Source organism: Atractosteus spatula, chromosome 14, assembly GCF_055471065.1.
Source record: "Atractosteus spatula isolate fAtrSpa1 chromosome 14, fAtrSpa1.hap1, whole genome shotgun sequence".
Classification (NCBI taxonomy): domain Eukaryota; kingdom Metazoa; phylum Chordata; class Actinopteri; order Semionotiformes; family Lepisosteidae; genus Atractosteus; species Atractosteus spatula.
The window spans coordinates 41,875,569-41,895,748 of NC_142719.1; the positions used below are offsets into that span (position 1 = coordinate 41,875,569).

Sequence of the window (20,180 nt, forward strand, 5' to 3'; positions counted from 1 at the left end):
GTAACCGGCTCCTGCACCGGGAGCTGCGGGCGGCGTGTCGCATCTGGGTTTTCACGTACGCTGGCGGTATCGTCGACCCCTCACCATCACCATCCTGTAACAACGAAGCGAGGCTTTCTTCCTTTCACAAACTGTAACGTGCCACACAGAGCATAAACATCGCTATAGACAGTGCATTGGCGAATCTCGGTGAAATTGAGCCATTTATTAACCCGGGGAATCATCTTTAATGATATTTTACCCCTCCCCTCCCTTTTTCCCCCAGCTTGTGTGTCATTTTTTAGCGCCCTTGACCTGAGATCAGCGTGTCCCCCTCAATGGGGTTTTTGTCTACTAAAGCGAGGCACTGTCATGTCGAAATGACTGCCCCCGGCCTCCGTCTCTGCGTGCAGGCTCATCCCGGCGATGGGCGACACACCTGGCGTGTAAGATGGGGGGAGAAAACCATGTTCCGCAGTCGAAAGCGGATCGGTAGCTAAAGACACGCTTGTATATTCTCCTCGGTCAGTATCAGTTTCCGCAGATTAACTGCCAAGCCTCTCCCTGGATCTCGATCTGCTCCGACACCCTTAACTGACACGTCCCCCTCGAAACACGTACCGCTCGGATGTTTTGCGTGACCTTAAGCGCGTAGCAACGGGACGTTGTGTTGGCAAGCGCTGGATGCCAGTGGGTTATCTCGGTGTCCCTCGCTTAGCTGGTGTGTGTGTGTGTGTTCAGTGCTGAATTTGGTTTAATTGCAGTCATAATATGCACAATAACTGTAGCTTTCGCAGGTTAATACGAGCAGTACTGAAAATGTATCTGTAACTCGTAAACCACACAAGCCAACGGCCAGATGAAGTTGTGGGGCAATGTAATCGTGTTTACACGTATACTGTACGTGTTGAGGCAAAATAATGGCGTGGGTTCTGAGCCACCTGGGTGTCACATTGCTGTTGAACTAAATGCTTCGCTTACATTGCTCCAGTGCTCATTTGACTTACATGGTAGAATAAAACCACTAGAGACTGAGAGCTGGGCATCGTATTGCCAAATTTATTTTTTTCTCCTGTTCAGACTGCAAACGAAAACCGTTCTCTCTTGTGCTTGATTTGGTACTTGAAAAGGGCAGCAGAATGAGAGATGTCAGTGTCCAAGTTGACCGTCAGACCTAGTTTACCCATAACAGTGTCTGGTTCTGTGCTTCATTGCACTCAATGAAGCGTTTGATATGCTCAGTTAAGGCAGTGGCCTTCAGTGATCAAAAATCACTGAAGTAGGACAATTAAACCTCAGATATATCGTAACTAAAGAATGAAAGAGAATTATCTATTTATTTATTATGTTATATTTTCAGTAAAATTAAGCATACAAGAACAATTCTACACTTTTGTTTTTAATGTTTACCTTGAAACACCCAAGGTTTGACGAATCAGAATTAGTTGAACTTGCACGCCCCTGCTTTTAATTTGTGTTTTCCGCGATTTACCTCCTAAAAAAAATCTGGGCTGCCTTGCACCCCCAGACAGGGCGTCTCGCACCCCAGCGTTAAGGGAACGCTGGTCCCCGAGGGCTGATGGCAAGCTCGTCCCACGCTCTACACGTACTGAGGGATTCAGTCTGTGACTGTTAAAAGGATTTCCGCTGGGGATTATCTGGGTGTGTTTTTGGATTTAGGGTACGCTGGGCCCGGGCGTCTTAGGCTCTAAGGTCCTGGAATCCCCTGCAGTCTCTTCTGAGTCCGCCAGAGACAAAGCGCTGTGGCGTCCCATCGTCTTTGTCATTTGAAAAGATTAGCCGGGCACAATTGCAGGGTCCCTGCCCAGGGTATCATTACAGCAGACGAACTGCGTGTTCCACCGTCGTCGGACAATAATTTTCCTCCGCGGACTCATTGTGCGGGCGACCAGAAACAATGCTTTGAGGATCTGGAGGGTTGTAAAGTGGGCTTGCTCATGGTGTTCAGCGGTCAGTCCAGTAGCTACCGCACTTATTCACGTTGGAGGAAGGGCGTGCCTGCGGTTACAGCAGGCTGTAAGAATGAATACAACTGTCTCCTTAACTTCCTTCTTCTAGAGTGCGATTGTGTTTTCTGCTGCACTGCTGTTTAGGGGACTTGAGTGGGTTGGCCCAAAGCACCCCGGGATGGAAAGAGCTCCGTACAGTAAATGCAGTTATCACTTCCCCTCATTAGGGGTCTGCAGCCCTGCTGCTGGACAGCCACAGTACCTTCTGGTTTTCCTTCCAGACTGAGCTCTGCGTGGCTAAATTTGATCAACCTGTGACCTAATTTGGCAGCGTTGACGTGCTTTCTGCGTCTGCTGCTCGTTGAGCTTTTGAAGCTGCGTCTGAGACGTGCAGGGCTGCGGCACTGCAGAGCCAGGGCTAGACACCCCATCCTTACACCCCCCGCCAGCTCCGGCCCTGCCGATCGCTCACTTGTGCCCTGGATGGCTCCCGTTCTCCAGTTCCTGTTGTCCATTGCTGTGGAAATCTGTCTTTGGCTTCTGCCATAAAAGTACAAAACACACAAGAAGCAAAACATAAAAGTCACATTGGTGGTCTCCAATAGGTAGTCTCCAATAAATAGGTGTTGGAGAAGCTGAACTCATTATTTGTCTAACTGGACAAGTTGCAGCCCTTCGTTGTTCATGAGAAGCTGGAGATATAAAACCTCTGCAGAGGTGTTTCCCCTGAAGACTGGAGTTGCCCCCCCTGGTCTAAGGTGCTCAGTTTAGGGGACTCTAGTCCGTCTGTCACAGATGAGCTCGAGATGAACCGCAAGGTGGGGTGGAAGTTAACAACCTCAACTCTTGGGTCCCCGAGTTTGATGCCCCAGTCTGGGGTGACCCCGCTCCTGTCCCCTGAGTGTGTGCCCGATAATGAACTGGCGCACCCTGGGTTGGACAAAGAGGGTTTTGATTTTTGAAAATGGAAGGGTGGTCTCCGAATTACTTCAGAGCTACTGAAGTATTATTACTGAATTACTTAAGGGGCCTGTTTGCTTATTTAGGCTGCTTCTCTGCTAAACCCAGGCGTGGGTTTCAGAAACACCATGGTGTAGTGGTTCTTATTCCTGGTCCTTGGCTCCTGTCTGTTCTCGGTTATGCATCAGGCCAGTTCTTAAGCACAGGCTCATCTGTTTCAGTTTTCTATTTGATCCACTCTTTTAAATCTGTTCACAGCTCTTTAAAAAAATGCGGAATGGGATTTGTCATCGGTATGAACCCTGTGCTAATTGAACAGTTTCAGGACTGGGCTCTCTCTCAGATGTGTGAGTTGAAATATATCCCTGGGACATAAGCAGGAGGACAAACTCTGACTCACTGGGAGTGTCAGTCCCACCGTCAATTGATTACCTTTTAAGAGCTGTTTAATCGGAAACGAGGGAGCAAATTATGAATGAGCAAGTTGTGGACAGTATACATAAAGTGCTGTATGCTGAAGTTGACAGAAATAATGCACTCTAGGATATTTTTAAAACCAATACATGAGTGCAGAAAAAAAATTAAACCAGAAAGCAGATCATTTGCAGGCACCAATTAGTACTGGTGATTAACTTTTACAACTTCAAGGTTGACGTTTCCACCCAACTCCAGCACACAGAACTTTACACATCCCGTCCTCAATGTGCCGGCTGTTATTTCTGACTCATCAGCTCTTACTCGCTGATCAATGGATGTTGAACACGCAGCTGGGGAATGACGCGGTCAGACACGCCTGCGGTGGGTGTGACCACACGCGACGACACGCCCATTGTGGGGGTGGCCCTGTAGCGGACACGCCCACCGTGCGCGTTTACTTCCTCCTGCAAGACCAATCGGTGACGTTTCAGGCCGCTCAGCTGAACGGGGGGCAGTTCTGAAGCCCAGGAACCGTTACAGGCGTGATGATATCTGTTACAAATCCCCTTTGACCTTCTAAGAGCTGACATAAAAAAAAAACAATTTACAAACATTACCCCGAAACAGGAAGCTGAAATCAATTGGTTAATATCTCAGCTGGAGACCGTGTTCCTAGTGGCCCTGCTCGGACGAGCGCGCTCCGGGATCTTTTTAACTTGCTCAGTTTTGGGCTGGATCCGGTAAATTGACGAATCTGGTAAGTGACATCTAGTCGGGTGTCTTTCCCATTGTGATCAGTACAGTACTAATGCCTACTCCTGGCCAGGCAGTCGCACTGGGGTGCAGAATACTGACGCCGCACCTGCAGCAGAACACGGCGCGCAGGGAAACGGTGGGGTGAAATGCAGCAGTCATAAAATGTTATGTCTACCTTGGGGGAAAAAAATGAATTATATATAAAATATATACATACTGGGTATTCCGCTGGCCTGCTATTAAGAAACTCACCCATTTCCTAATAGTCATACTGTATGACACAGCGGGGGGGGGAAAAAAAACCATGAATTCAGTGTTTGCACGGGCCTTTCGGGAAATGCCATTATCCTCGTTATCTAGATCGATAACCCGCTGGCGGTGTCGCGCAGGACACTGAGTCACTGGGAGCGGGTGGGTGCTGTTTACGGTAGCGTCTCCCGAGAGCTCGGCTTTGCCCTCCCGGCACCGCCATGAAGCGATCCGGCGCAACTGGCAGCTCTAACGGACTCCCCCGTCCCTTCCGCCCGCCAGCCCGAACCACGTTTCTGCTGTTGCTGTTGTTGTTGTTGTTGGGGTTTTTATTCCGGCTCCTCAAATTTGCCGAATTAATACTCTGGGTTTAATGAATCCCGTCAGCGGCGCTCTTTCGGTCCAGCGACACTGTCCTCCCCCCTCCTCGCGCTGCGCGGAGTCGGCGCTCGAGCGTCTCGAGTCGGTGTGCGAGACCCTGCCCCGCCCCGCCCCGCCCCCCTCCTACAACACTCCCCTTGAGTCGCGCGCGGCGAACGTTCCAGAAAAGACGGGGAACCGACCCGCGAGCGGCGGCGGCTGCTGCTGCGACCTGCCTCCTCGCTCTCCGCCGGCTCGCGGTGGGCGGAAGTAGGGCTGTCCCCACGGCTTGCGGGAGGAAGTGCGCCTGAGCGGAGCGGAGGGGCGGGATCTGGCAGCTCTCTCTCTCTCACTCTCTCTCCTCGACTGGTGGGCGTGAGGCTCCCCCCTTCCTTCTCTCTCTCTCTTTTTTTTTGCGGCGAGCTGTAAACACCGTCTCCGGAGGGCTGAGTTGACAAGCTGCCGCCGTCGCCCGTCCCTGCCTCGCTTGTGTTTCCCTCCGCTCGTTGCTGACCGAGCGTCGTCGTCGTCGTCTTCGTCTTCGTCGTCCGGGAGGTGAGGTCTCGCAGCTTCCTCTTCCTCCTCCTCCTCCTCCTCCCTCCGGGAAAGAAGAAGTCCGAGTTCGCCCGGGTCCGCCGTGACAGAAAGCCAGCAGCGGCAACAACACCCCCACCAAGCAAACAAAAAAAAAATATATTTTATTCTCTGAATGGTCTCCCGTCCCGATTTCCTCTAGCCCTTGACCTGGTAGGTGCAGCCGACCGGGTTCAATGTTGTGTGTTTTGTGTCCGGCCTGGGGGGCGGTGTCCGGTCAGGTAGCGCTGACATGCACCGTAATCCCCCCCCCCCCCCGCCCGCGTCCGGTCCGGTCCGGTCCGGTCCGGTCCGGTTCGGTCCGGTCCCCGGCTCGTTGATCGCCGATCGCTGACCGCCTTTTTTTTTCGTTTTGTTGTTTGTGTTTTAAAACAGGCCGTAAATCCGTGACTCTGCCCACAGCGAAAGACGAATAAGCGAAGCGACTCGCTGCACCTGAGCTGTTAAGTTTCGTTTCGTTTTCCGAGAGAGAGAGAGGGAGAGGGAGGGAAGGGAAGGGAGGAGGCGACGTCGGGCGCTGCAGGGCCGTGTCTTGACGGCGGGATGTCGTGTGTCGGCTGCAGCCGAGGGCTGAAACCGTGTTTTAAAACGTGTGGATTCACCAACGTCGCCTCTGCCCCGGGTCCTCTCTGGCTCGGATGACGTTCGGGTGTCTCTCTTCTTCTGTATGCCATCCTGTGTCGCGGCCATTGGGCGCTGTGTGGCTGGCTGGCTGGCTGTGTGTGTTTTGCACAGACGGATGAAGTCGTGAGATGCGGCGGTGTTTCGGGTGTCGCCGCCCTGGCGAGGTGTCCAGTCAGCCGGGAGGGCGACCTGCCCGCTCTGCACAGATATGCGCACCCGGAGGATGGACGGGTGGGGACAGTCTAGGGCTGCGGAAAAATAAAAATCTTTGTGTTAGTTGGAGGCTTTTCTTGGACACGAGTCTACTTCGTTGGGGGTCAGCTTGTTAGAGAGTTGTTCCGCCACCCTGGTGTGAAACGAGCAGTCCTGGGTGCTTAAGTGCTTAGGGCTCGACTCTTTCTGTTTTGTTTTTTTTTTAACGCGTCTTCTCACTCTTGTCGAAAGCAAAAACAACGACGCTGGTTTAACGTTGAACTTAATATGAGGAGCAGAGCTGCTCGCTTGTGCTGGCGCTGGCGCCGCCCGCCCCCCCCCCCCGTTTCCGTGTAAGCGGGACACACCTGCCCTGCCCATGTCCGAAGATGGCAAAGATGTCGAGTCGCATGGCGTCAAGCCTGCAAGCTGCTGATCTCTTCAGCGGGTCATCTGTATTTTTATTGCCACTAGAGGAGGAGGAGGAGGCGGCAGCTGCAGCCTGGTTTCAGCGACCCCTCGCTGAACTAACTGGTTAACTTTCTCCTGTTTCTTTGGCGTGTTTGACTTAAAAGGAGGTGGTTTTTCGCGAGATAAAGAAGTGCGGGGTTTGCAGTGGTTATTCAGTTTTGTTGTTTTATTCCTGTATGGTATCAGTTTTGTCTTTTATATATATACACACACACACCCCCCAGCTGGGCCAGTTTTGACAACTGGGTAGCTGAAAGGTCATTTTTCCACGCGAAGCCCTTCCAGTCTCTCGCCGTTTTGATGTAAAAAAAAAAGGTTAATTATTTTGAAGGGGTGTGATCCTAACTGCCGGCGAGGAGTTGGCCAGACTAAGCCGGGTGTCCGGGCCCAGCTTGGGCTCAGAGCTGCGTGAGCAGGGTGCTGTCAAGTGTGTAGCTGCACCAGGAGTGCAACTGTTCCACAGCCCGTCCCGATGTGCTGTTCGACTGTGAGCCGCCCGTGACCGTGGACACAGAGACTGTAGAGGGTGTTGGTGCTCACCCAGCCCTGTGTTGTGGGATCTTGAATGCCCAGTTATCTTAATAACGTCTGCGGTATAAGATAATGCCACCGTTGTATTGTGGTTGGATAGGTGGTGGGTGAGGTATTGTTTTTGCATTTCGTACAGTACACATGGGAAGAATACTAACGCATAATCTCAGGCTCTTGTCGGTCTCACTCGGCCATTGTGCAGAATGTCTTCTTACCTGGTTCGCCATAACGATTTTTGATCAAGTGCAAGGGTAGCAATGGTAGTATGCTGTTTAAAAAAGGCAGTGATCTCTCTTTTTTTATACCTTTGCCTAAAGAGCTTTTTATCCAGTAGCATAGAAATGGATTTGAAATATTTTTCCATTTTAGGCCTTCAAAATGCCTTCGGCAGGTTCTGTCGTCGATACAGCTGCGATAAAAAAAAAAGAGCATGATCGGAAATTTTAACAAGGACGGTGTTTGTGCAGGAAGCATTCACAGATTTCCGTGCATGCGAACATGCCTCAGCGTTTCAGCGCCAGGATATTATAGTCATGCTGTGGGTCAGGTGAGTCAAGCTCAGCCCTTGAGGTGTCTTGGGTCTTCTGGCTTTTGGTCCAACCTAAGCTGCCAATTCGAATATGTCAAATAATTACCTTAATTGGTTTCTTAATTAAATATCTGAAAGGTTTTTCTTCAGATTTTGCAGTTCATTCCTGAAAAAAAATGCCCAACGGTGAAAATACAGTAGGCTCTAGCTCTCCCTTATAATTCTGGATTGGGCGAAGTGGTTAGAAAATGGATGGATGGGTTATCTGTGCAACTGAGAGCTCAACTGTGACAAAAACCTGAGGACAACACACCCTCCAGGAACTGATTTTGACACCCCCGCTTTAGGTAAGGTTATGTGCAGAAAAGCAACTGACCACTAGCAATTCATTTTTTTTTTGGGATGCACAAGAAGATTCGAAAGTGATATTAAAGCCCTGTGTTGCCAGCTAACCTGCCGGGATAATTCTGTATTACTACGGGCTGTAAGACTGCTTCTGCAGTGACTGCTATCGGAAGGTGTTGTGTACTAGGCAAGACGAGCGCACAGAACTGTGAGCAGCCTGCTGTCAGCAGTGTGTTCTTTTTAAATTGCCTTCCAGTTCCTGTAGCTGAAGCGTCTGTAATCTTAGAGCAGTGGGGAATAGTACTTTCCTTAGGCTGGGATTGGTAGAAGGAACATTTTTTCTGCTGAAAAGCCAATGGTTTGGAGTGAAATTATTGTGTGATATAATTATTCTTGCTCCTTCTTGATGTTTTTTTTAAACAAAACATTCCTTTTATGTTTTTATAAAGTTGAATCTGAGACCTGTGATTTGTTTAAGCTCCCAGGCCCTAGCCAGCCAGATAATCTATTTTAAGTGAAGGAACCTGTTAATTAGCTATTTTTCTGTATTAAGTGGTTTTATTCCTAAACGTGCCTTGGCCTTTCATCACTGTCACACTGGGTGAGAGAGTAGGGTTTTTGTCGTCTTTCTGATTTGCTCTGCCACATAATTTGAAAGGAGATATTTGTAATTCTGACACTTTCTGCATTAGCTTCGAGCTGTCTTAATCCATCAGGGTTGTGCTGTGGGCTTTCAGCAGATGGGAAAACAGTTCTGTGTTGTTAAGTCCTCAGGTTGATGGGTAGTTAATAGATTTAAGTAAGGAACTGTCTGCTTCTTTTAAAGACATCTTCCGTCTAGAATGATGTGGGCCAGTCTGTTGTTCTAAGGTCTGTCTCTTATCGAAATGGGCCAAGGGGAAATCTATCATTCAGAATGGATTACAGGAGGTGCATCTTTCTATAGAGGTTTATGGGTCTGGAACCCGCTCTGTAGTTATGTATGTGAAGCTGCCGCTGTGAGATGCATCGAGAAAGGAATGGATGGTATTAGACCATTAAGCTGCTAGCAACCAGTAGAGCAGAGTGGGACCTGATGACTTCTTGTCGTTTATAAAGTTTATTCGAACACCTTGTCATCTCAAGAGCATTGATTTAAGTATAAAGCCGTATCTTATTAAATAAAGCAGCTTTGGTGTAGATCTAATGCCCCCGTGACCGGTACAGACAGACTTGCAGTGTACCGTGGGAGTGAGTCCCTGAGCCTTGTGGTGTCCCCGTTCCCATAAACCCAACCATACGGAGTTTAGAGAGTCTTGCCAGCAGTTTGCGTGTCATGCGCCACCGTCTCCAGACCTATTATCCCAGAAAGTAATGTTCCAGGTAGGTAATGCAATGTGTTAAATGGGTTCCCAGGCTATTGTATTGAGTTGTGCTCGCAGGGCTTGGCAGCATTTGCTGGTGAATTCAGTGGCAGAAGATTCCAGTCAAGACGAGACTAAGCCTGGCAGGGAGAACAATTACAGGGGTTTAATGTTGCATGCAGGGCTGTTCTCCAAGAGAAGATGATGATAATAATTAACCAGATGCAAACGATTATTCATTGTTTCCCTGAAATTGTAACAAAATAATTGAACATAGCTGGAGATGCTATGTTTACCGGACCAGAGGGGTAATGAAGGTCGCTTTCTCCGTTTTCTTGCCCTGGAAAAATATTAACTGTATTAACTGTTGACGTGCAAAACGCTCAAGGAAGCTTGGTTTTGTGGGGAAAATATGCTAGAAGGAAGCAGAAGCAGGTGAAAGTGAAAGTAAATTGTAAGAGAGGAAGTCGAACAGTACTGAACCCTGCAAAGCCCACAAAATAATGTCAGTGGTGCAACTACAGTCCATCACATTTTATAGGGATCCCAGACTCCTCAGAGAGGTGCAATGACTATAAAAGTGGAAATATATGTGATGAATATTGGTAGAGTCAGTGATTAAAGTACCCCCTTTTTAAGAGCTTGAACTAAAAATCAGAAGGTAACCTCGCTCTCCAGCGAGGAATGCTGTGGTAAATTTTCTCAAACCAAGGCATTCACTGGGGTGAATATTGTGCTCTTTTGGGATATATTGGCGTCCAGCACCCAGTAGCTTAAATATTTAATATCCGTAACAATTAATGTGTTTTTGCAGTCATTTGATATACAGTACTTGCCTTCTGTGAAAGACGTTGAGTAACAAATAAAGATACTATACAGTATACAGATTCAGCAGGAAACATCCAATGAAATGGATCAGCTAGTAATGTAACATTCTGCATCTTTGTATTATTCTTCTAGCTGCATTAAACCTCCCAAGTCTTGATCTTGAAGACAAAGACCTGAATGTCATTTTAAATTGTTGAATGTGCTTGAGGAAAACTGTCCTGGGTTAGGGGAGAAGTTGAAACCTGCCTAGCGAGCTGGGTGGCTGCGCACAGTTAATGATGAGAAAAGTCTGGCATTATCATGTTTCCCAGCTGAAATGCAGTGGCTGTATTGTGTGTGTTCCTGAGAGGGGCCGTAATACACCGGGGGTTCAAGTTCTGGGTTTGCCACTCTGTCTTGGCTGTTCAGGTGGAACAGATCTCTCTGCTCCCGAGCTCAGTCTCCAAACCGCCAGACGGGACGGTGCAAGAAAACGGAACCTGCTCTTCGATGTAAGGCAGTGCCCCTTGGTGTCTCTGGGAGCTGTGGATCTCAAGAAGAAGGACGCTGAGGGAAGCAGTGGAGGTTAATGCTAAACGTGCCTCCCACTGTGTGGCAGGAAACAAAACGATGTAGACCTGTTTCTGAACAGAAGCAAGCCAAGGAAAATTAAACGCAAGAGACCCCCCGACAAGCTGTGCTGCGTCAGGAACTGCTAGAGCGGTTAAGTTAACAACAAGAAACAAGATTGCCATTTGGCCTCCTCCTCTTGTAGGCCCAGTGTGCATCTGCTGCAGGGCAGGTGTGCCTGGGGCTGTGCCAGGCTTTAAACTGGGCAGTGCTGGCTACATTAGTTGGGCCAACTGGTCCAACCTGGGAATATAGAAGCCCCTTTTTATCAATTTAAAATGGAGCACTGTACTGGAGAGTAAATGACCTGAAGGGGGATTGACATAAGCGTGTAGCATTACCAGTTACTTGCATCTTGTTAAGGTTTGCCACGTGAAAGCAAATACACAATAAAAGCTCTGAAAAAATCTGAATGAGAGAAATCACCATTTGGAAGACAGGGACGGCGCCCTTTAAGTTTTTGTGTTTTGGTTAGGGAAGCTGGTCTGCTGCTCTTTTGCCTTTTTGATATCTATCTTTTATTGATATTGAAGTTTACAACCCGGAAAGTAAAATTAAAAGTGTGCTATTAAAACATACGACTTTAGCGTGAAACATTGCTGAGTGTGGTTAAGGTCAGCATCTTGTGTTTTACAACAGGCGCTGGTACAAAATTGAAAGAAACCCTCGATTTTTAACCCTCGATTTATGAAACTTCTTGAAGTATCCATATTATTAATATTTGAAGGGTTGCAGAAGTGTGGAGCAAAGTACTTTAATTTAACTTTGTTTTTTTTAATTCTGTATTTTATTCTTGTTAGAGAAGAGTGTTGCTAATGCCAATAGTGTAAAATCCTTTGAGCCCAGAGCACAGTAACATTACGCAGAGCTTATGATTCATTCCTTGTTCAGGAATAAATAATACAGTAAGATGGTGTGTTGTGAAATAGATAAACACTAGATACAATACGTAGTTGTATTTTTACATAGTTTTACTAGACCCTTTGATATCTGTCTTTGTACAGTGTTAGCAGATTATCAGCATTTTTAACAGAGTGCTTGAAAAAAGGAAAATGGGTTATTCAATACTGTGCCACGAATAAACTGCTTTTGTTGTCAGTGGATTTCATTTCCTTCTTAGATAATGCTGATGGCTTAAGCAGGTTCTTTTATTTCATAAACCTATGGTTAAAAGTCAATTGCGCAGCACACCGAGAGCAGACAGTAGGTGTGGACCAGTTTGTTTCCACTGTCGCAAGCATTCTTTTAAGACAAAGCGAAATCTCAATCTTTAATATCGCTAAGCTCTTTATTCAGCTCAAATAATTTATCATTAATAGTAAAAAAAATTAACACTTAATCTGTGTTCCTTTCTTCCCCTTAAAGGGCAATCTTAACAACAAAAAAACAAGTCAGAAATCATCGTGGTTTAAGTGTACCAGTGTCACAAAATCAGCAGCGCAATAACTCACTTTTTTTTTTCCGAGAGGTAGTTCTGCTGTCAGTTTGCAGCAATACTGTCCTGTTAGCTTTGTGCGTCATGTTGCCACAGGACAACAACTTCCGGTCTTGGGGCGCTTAGAAAAAGCAGACAGTATTTTTTTTTATTACCCTGGTGGAGTTGGCGAGCTGGTGGCGGGAAGGAGGCGTGGGAGTCGTTCTTTAGGCCCCTGGGGCGGGCCTTGCACTAGGCCTGCTACGGAAACACTCGTGCGAGCCGTGCCCTTGAAACATGCTGAATGTGTCCCCCTTGGATTACCTGTCATCCCTCTGTCTTAATTGGGATTTTGCTTCTCTGCTTCCTGGCCTGGATGTCTTTCACTGCAGCGTGATTGAGTTGGTAAATCTCTCCACCCTGAGCAGCACCTGTCGCAAGAGGGGCTGAAACCGAGAGACGGCAAATCCCACTTTTCCTTGCCTCTGCCCCCGAGTCCGACTTTGCCTTTGTCTGCACGTCTCAACCTTTGGGATGAACCTGTGGAGCTCAGTGCAAGCGTTAACGTCATTCGTTTGGGGCCTGCAAAATCGTGAAAGGGATTCAATTACGTCCATCAGGCTTAGCTAGATTCATTGAACCATAAGTAGGTTTTAATAGATTATCATTGAGTTCAGTGCGGCTAAAATGTTTTCAGTTGAAATTCAGATTTTTTTTTCGGTGGTTGAAAAACCTGGTTTTGCTGGCAACTTTTTGTTAAGAAGATTGAATACCTGTCTGAGCTGAATTGCTAATACACCCCTCTCAAACACATGTTGATGTCAGTTCAGTGACTGCTCTGAATTCCCTGCCATATTAAACTGCCTTGTGGGGGCGAGATGTCATGGCTGTGCCATTTCTGAAGTGGCAAAGTGGGCAGCGTCGCTGCTTGGGGAAGGAGCTCTTCCTGCCGTTTCTTTGGAAAGTTAGTGTCGGCACAGCCTTAAGAATGAAGCAGTAGTCAGAATGGTGTAGAAGTGTATCTGACTTAGGAGTCTGACAAGGAGGTGAATGCCCATGTATGTGGTGGTGCTGCCTTATATTGGAAGACCAGCCTTCAGGTTGCATGAGTGTGGTTATAACCTTACTAAAAAAGACTGTTATTTACGAACTGGAGTGCCTTGACTTTGTCATAAAATAGGCTCGGTTACAAGCCTCAAATCACAAAAGCTGTTAGATGCTACTTGGCAGTGGGAATATTTCTCTGTGAAAGGGACATGATGGCTTAATAAAGGCGCAGATGTTCCCTGTGAATGTCCCATGTGTGTCAACAGTTAAGTGCCGGCATATCTGCGTGGAGAGTGCAATTGAAGCATGGCTGCAAAAACCCTAGAGCTGCATGAAACAGTTCTTCTGATTCAGTTTTACTAGGCAGATCTTGAAAAAGATCTGATTGGGGATCTTCATTCCCGTCTTGCTTATGGGCCTAGCCAGTTGTTAAAACGGTGAAATCAAAAGAAAATTGATACTTGACTGAAAAAAAAAAACCTTTTAAAAAAAATCAACAGACAAATCCTGAATACATTAGTGTGAGTGGAGGAGACATTTTAAACCCGTCAAGGGCGTTTGTATTCCCCCCCCCCCCCCCCCAACAAAGGCAAGTTCATCAATGCAAATATTTGATATTTGCAAGTGTTCTTCAGTGTTAATCTCCGGTTCATCTGTCCCAGAAAACACCATCTGAATAATGAAATGATCATTTCCTGCCACTCTAGAACTTGCATGACAGAATATGAAAGGCCTAAGAAATTAAATATAGAAGAAAAGCAGACAGGGCTAGCTGCCATGAAGCACTGGGCCACCCTTGTACTGTGAAAGAGTTAATGAGCTTCATGAAGAGGTCATGTGCCCAAGGCGCTTGTTTTCTGCTCTCGTCTCCTTTTATAAACGAGCGCTCCGGGCAGCGTCTGGAGGAAACGCACATACTTACTGTAGGTGGCTGCCAAGTGTCAACTTGATCTACAACTCAGGCAACTTTTAACCTCTGCGGAGATCAAAATCGAGCTTTTGGTCTGAATCGCAGGCCGGGTTTTTCGTCCTAAAGTTAGATGGCTGCCTAAAACGTTTGCCGCAAAGCGGCGTCTGTGATGCATCTCGCTATCTGTGCTGAATGCGCTCTTGTTGGGCTCTGCCAGAACTCTGTATGGTTAACCGTACACTATATCGTCAGCGAATGAGACGTGCAATACTGTTTATTTAGAAGGTCTGCACTTGTCCCGTATTCCCAACCAGTTTAGCAAGTGAAAGAAAGATCTGTCTCATGCACCTTCTGGTGGCCGAGAGTCTTCCAGTCTGCACAGCTGTTCCCCCTTCCCCTCCCCCATGCCAAGATTTCTCAGCGCCTTGTAGGGAATCTGGGGATTTTCAAGAGCAGGAGCAGTCCAGACCTATTTGTGTATTCGTGTATTGGCCCGCTCGTTTTTCATCTTCAGCTCGTTAGTCACACTTCCTGTTGCAGATCTGAATTCCCTTCAAAAGAGAAGTGAAGCGCAACAGGCTGCTGCTCTTGGTCACCATCCCTGACCCCGGGAGGTTAGAAGAAGTAAGATCTCCTGTCCCTTTCTGCAGATTGAAGATGACACCTGTGCAACTCTCTTCTCTCTTAGGCAGGAACTGCATTTGAAGGCACATCCTTAACTTATTTATTATGACCATGTAGACGGCGGCAGTAAAAACAAGTCTGGCTTCAGTCCACAGGGACCAAGGGTGTAAGGAATGGAGATAAAATTAGCTGAAGGCAGAAATGGAATAATGGGCATCAGCCTTCTTCCAAAGCAAATCGGGGTTACCTCCTTTGGCGTGATCAGTCCTGTGAAGTGAACGCGGTATTGGAATTTGAAAATTTTGGAAAGTTTTATGCTTCAGCGTTTGATTGAAGGTAGTCTCAGATTCAGACATTAGAGGTCATTGGGCATTTTCCTGGATCATCGGCTGTGACAATGTGACCAATGTGATATTGTACTCTAAGAATCTTAGTTACGTAAGGGTTTCGGACAGTTCTTTATTGATAGTGAACAGCTGGTGTCCTAAAATAACGTTTTCTGATAATTTCCAGGTCTGGGACGTTTAAATTAGTTCAGAATCCATTGCCCAAGTAGATGGGCTCTACAGATGCTAAAGCCCCTACAGTCTACTATGTAGTAATGCAAATATCCGGCTGTGCAGAAAAAAAATAGTACTTTGTTATTTGCGTTTTATTGCAGATGGACAAGCACATTTATTAACATCTTAATTTCTAGTGTTGCTGTTTACATTTCCATTTCACAGATGTGTTCATCATGTGCCTTGGGGGAAAAAAAATTGTATGTAAAGAACAATTCTATAGTGTAGGACCATTTGTGTCAATTTGGATTGCCTTTTGAAAAGTTCTTCCTTGACCTTCATTTAAACAGATTGCAGTTTATTGTAAGTCGGTGCAAAGGACATCTTCACTCTTGGGTGTTAGACAGACGTGGGACCTGAAACATGGGCAACATGGGGAAAAGAAGAGCTCAGCACAGCTAAGAAAACTTGCGATGCGAGACCTTGCTAAAAAGCTGTCAAGGCATTTAATGGCATGTAATCTCAACCACAAGGCTGACACCAGTGTGACGCAGAGGAGCTCTCACTAAGCAGGTGTTCTGTTATTAGATTCAAAAGGGCAACAAAATAATCTAAAAGAAAAATGAGCTCAACTGTAGCCCCTCCCAAAATCTACTTCCCCCTTCCCCCCCGGCTTATGAATAAGCCAAAGCTACCTTCAGAAGAATTATAATTGATTTTCACTTCTAGTTATAATACGAAACCACAGGGCATAACTGTAAAGTCAAGGGCAGAAATTCTGTGGCTCTTGTCTCTTATCTGCTGTTTGTCATTGTCACACAGAAGGCTGATTTCCTGCCAGAGGAGTTTTTGTCCTTCAGTGGTATGCTATGTGTTGCACGTGACGTTGCTTTCTCATTAACTATTTGAGTGACTCCTCAGTGTGATATAAGTGGCGCATGTGAGGACTGACGCACTGAGGCCGTTGTGGAATTTTGTTTTGTGTTCAAGATGATGTGTTATACCAGCAGCTGTTGTGCACCTTCGGGATCAAGACAAACGGAGAAAAAGACCTGCTTCTGTTTTCAGAATTGCTGTGTGCGCGATACCTCAGTAATTCAGGTCTCTAGCAGATGGTTGATGATCTTCTGCTGCAGAGATTGGAGAGTTTGGTGAGTCACTCTGCCGGCATCCTGCTCTGGGTCCTTCCTTCCTTCCTTCCATGTTCAGAGGGCTGCAGAAGTAGATGACCGTGGTTGTATTAATCATTTTGTGTCATTGATGCAAGCATCTCCTGTAAACTGTACCGGAGGCCTTTGAGGCAGGTTGTTGCTTTCATTTTGACATGCTTTTATCTCTGTCAAATCAGAGATCTGAGAATTAGAGAAAAACTGAAGAAATACTGCAAAATGGAGGAAAAGGCTCAATATCCCAAATGAATGTTCGGTTAAGCAAGGGGTGATACCGCAGGCGGCTCTGGTCCGAGATGGTGGGTAGATATAAGTTGTTCTTAACATCTGAATGTTTTTATAACTTTGTAAAGCTGGGCTTTGGGAACTTAAGCTGATAGCTTAGGCAAATGTGTTCTCAGCTCATATGGAAAATGTCGACTTGAACTTATTAAGTGAGTTTTTGTTTATTTCGTATTTGGGTGTTTTCTTAACTCTTTCTGAGCTTGTCAGCAGAATAGAAATCAAAACGTAGCACAACGTAGTCCCAGAGGAGCGGGTCAGAAATAACGGTAGTGTAGTAAATCTGAGAGCCAGGCAACTTGTTAACCAGCAGGCCTGCACCAGTCTTATGCAGAAGATAAACCAAAGAAGACAAAGTGAAAGGGAGAAAAGGACAGTTAACAAAAGGCCTGTTGTGTTACGTCGTTATGCTCACTGCAGAACAGGTTTTGCCACCAAATGCTGTTAATGGGGCAGATATTCCTTTTGCAACCCTGCACCCACTTGTGGCCCACTGCTCCAGTCCTGGATGCCACGATGTCTGCAAGCCAGACCCCCGACCTTCGTAACCTGGTTGAGCTGGTCGGGAGCTGCACCGGCCCAGCTCCACACTTCTCGAAGCGGCTGATTCAGCTGTTGGCGATTTAAGGAGACCTGGAAGACGCGCTGGAGTTCGGGCTTCCGGGGACCGGAGGTGTGCACCTGGGGGCTAAACGGAAGGGGGCCCGGGCTCTGGAGGAAAGGAGACGATGGGTAGTGGGAGATCTGTAGAGAGAGGAAAAGAGCAGCCTGGTACAGCACATGGAAATGAGCAGATGAGCAGACCGTGAGAGGGGAAAATAGAGAACCCAGAAGAGGGTAGAGTTACTGTTATTCCAGAAAGCCGGGATCGTTTACCTTGATAAATGCGTTTTCATGTAATAATCCAGTATTCCGCCGCACATCTGCGGAAGTCTAGGGAGAACCCCGAATTGGGCGCGGGAGATGGTGACAGTGCTGTTCATTGTCTTTGAAAACCAGTGGGATGTCTAAAATCCTTGGGAAATGAAGGTCCAGACAGCACTGGAAGGTAGTACAGTATCGGTAATGGAAGATGTGGGGAAGGAGGCCAGAGGAGGCTCCTGCCCTCCCACAAGTGGAGCTGGGGCTGTCGGATGGCACGGAAACGCAGGGGTAGCCCTGTTCCCAGCACGGGGGGGCCGCGGCACTCTTCCCGGCGTAGCCTCTGCGTGCCTTCGAGAAGCGGAAGAATGAAAACCAAGACAGCCTTATCTGTGGGACGCAAGTGCCCCGGCCCTGTCGGTGCGGAAGATGAGACGGGTGCCGGGCTCATGTGTTCGGATTTCAGCGCGGGTGGGGGGTGGTGGGCAGGTGTGAGGGGCGGGGGGGCGGGGGAGGGCGCGTGCTGCGGGATGAGCCCCCCCCCCCCCGCCAGTCGTGCAGCAGCACGTTTTGATTTTTTTGTTTCGATCTCCGGCTCGATCCCGTGCCCCACATATCTGTAGCCCCTCAAGTAAACCGGCTTGCTTGCTGGCTGTGCGGAGCCGGGGAAGGGCCGTCGTCTCGCGGCAGCCAAGGTCGAGGGCGGGGGGCCGGGCTTGGCGCGCTGGAGCCGCGCGCGGGGCCGGCCGATTCGAAGGCGCCGCCCCCGCCTCGCCGTGCGATTCCCTGACCCCGTGGGCTAGCGGAATTCGTGCGCCGTCCTTTCTCTGGCCCTCACAAAGGGCGCCATTGTGATCTGTAAATGGCGTAGTGTGTCGCTGGTGAAACAGCGAGGTGTTTTGTAGGCTTAATTACAGCGTCTCCGCCAAGAATTTATCTGCCACGGCGATAAATGGAGATGTTTGACTTCAGAGCTCTTTTGTGCAAGGCTAAATTCTCCAGCGTTCAGTCTGTTCTGTCTACAGCTCATGTTTTTGCTGATTGGGGGAGAAAATAACCAGTGTGCTAAATTACCTCAAGTTGCATTTTCCCCTTTTGTTTAGATGTCTGGTTCATATTTTTTTGAGGGAGGAATGAGGAGGGCAAAGCTGGTTACAAACTGTAATGATTGAAGGTGGAGAGAAAAGGATTTTGTCATTGTAAGAGCTCATTTTTATCAGCAGTACTGTGACTAACTGAAGGATGTTGTACAAGGAGGGAAATTCCAGCATGAAAAGGTTTTCTGAGTTCAGTCAGTTATTGTATCCTTGAATTGTTTTGAACATTTGAACTGGCTGTAGTTTCTGGCTAATAATTCTCATTTTGTACTGTCTTAACGAAGCCGATAAAATACAAACCTTGAATGGCTGCTTATGAAATAGACCAGATCATTAACCACTGGTTATCTTGTGTATGTGGTCATAGGATTAATTAAAAAAAAATAATGACGAAAGTTTGATGAGAAATAATTTTGAATAAGGTACTGCAATCCAATGAGAACACTTGTTGCTGTGATTCCAGACTAGCAATCAGTCAGATTTGATATATTTATAAAATTAATCTGCAGCGGACTTTCAAATGTGTTCAAATCCTTTTTTACAACAAAGAATTAACTGCAGTCCAGTGAGAAAAAGCTTAGTCACCCATGGTTTTTAACCTGATTTGTGACAGGGCAGACCCATGTTTGCTGAGTGTAGAGTACAGAGAGACGTGTATAAGATTACAAAAGCACCCTCAGTTACAGAGCAAAGTCATGTAAGGCTTTGAAAGTTACCAGGTCTTAAAAGTGCAGTGTTACCCCAGAAATGTGTTCAGTGATTGCACAGGAGTGGTGATCTGAGAGTCTGACTTTAATTTTGTCAGGGTGCAGGCAGCACTGTCAAGACCCTCACGTAAAATCTTACTCTTTCATGATGATGGCGAAGAGTCTGACTTGGTGCATTGCAGCTTTACACTGTCACGGACAGGATACGTTTTGAAAATCGAATTCCCATGTGAGGTATTGCTGGTTTTGAAGTGATCTTCCTTGTGCAGAAGTGATAGAGATGGAAGTTTGGTCTTAGATGTATTCTTTCTGTCTCACTTTTTTGTTTTGTTTTTTTAGTGGCACCAGTTTAGTGAAGTTAATGGTTGAAAATTGAATAATTGAAAATTTTACTTTGACAACTCATGTTCTGGTGGTGATGTCATCTTCTCAGGTGTCTAACTTTTAAAAAAAAGATTAAAATATTCAGAAATATTTCTTTTTTCCCCCTTGCAGATTAACTACTGAATCCTGATCGGGATTTGCGGTTCTTCAATGAGGAACTACAGGCTCATCTTTTGCCACAACCTGAAGCAGCCATAGATGACCAAGGATTGCCTTTTCCCTGAGAGCGATCGGAGTAGGAGATAAGCTGTACTTTTGGGTGTCTGTGTGCTCAAAGGTTAGTTCCTCAGTGCAACTGTGATGGATAATCAGTTTCTCTTGCAACAAAGAATAAAGTCAGTTTATACATGATTAGTTAGGATAAACACAAGTCATGCATTCAGTGGTCAAACTATTGAGAACTCTCCACTAAATACCATGACCGGGCA

The 20,180-nt window shown here is 46.9% G+C and overlaps 1 protein-coding gene and 1 long non-coding RNA gene across 13 annotated transcripts in view; one reads left to right on the forward strand and one right to left on the reverse strand.

Moving 5' to 3' along the window:
- Positions 1 to 20,180, forward strand: part of fam13b (family with sequence similarity 13 member B) — a 64,125-nt gene that overhangs the window by 164 nt on the left and 43,781 nt on the right. For 2 of the 12 annotated variants that reach the window (XM_088932870.1, XM_088932866.1), the window contains exons 1-2: positions 4,949 to 5,438; positions 19,864 to 20,029. The gene's annotated coding sequence lies outside the window, so the exon portion shown is untranslated. Of the gene's footprint in view, positions 1 to 3,974; positions 4,084 to 4,948; positions 5,439 to 5,660; positions 5,728 to 16,300; positions 16,404 to 19,863; positions 20,030 to 20,180 lie in introns of those variants that run through there. The other 10 variants (XM_088932862.1, XM_088932863.1, XM_088932868.1 and 7 more) reach the window with 10 other exon arrangements.
- Positions 1,019 to 5,026, reverse strand: LOC148821379 (uncharacterized). The gene is made up of 2 exons (XR_016094140.1): positions 4,895 to 5,026; positions 1,019 to 2,489 (listed from the first exon to the last, which is right to left on the reverse strand). It is a non-coding gene; the product is annotated as an uncharacterized LOC148821379 (long non-coding RNA).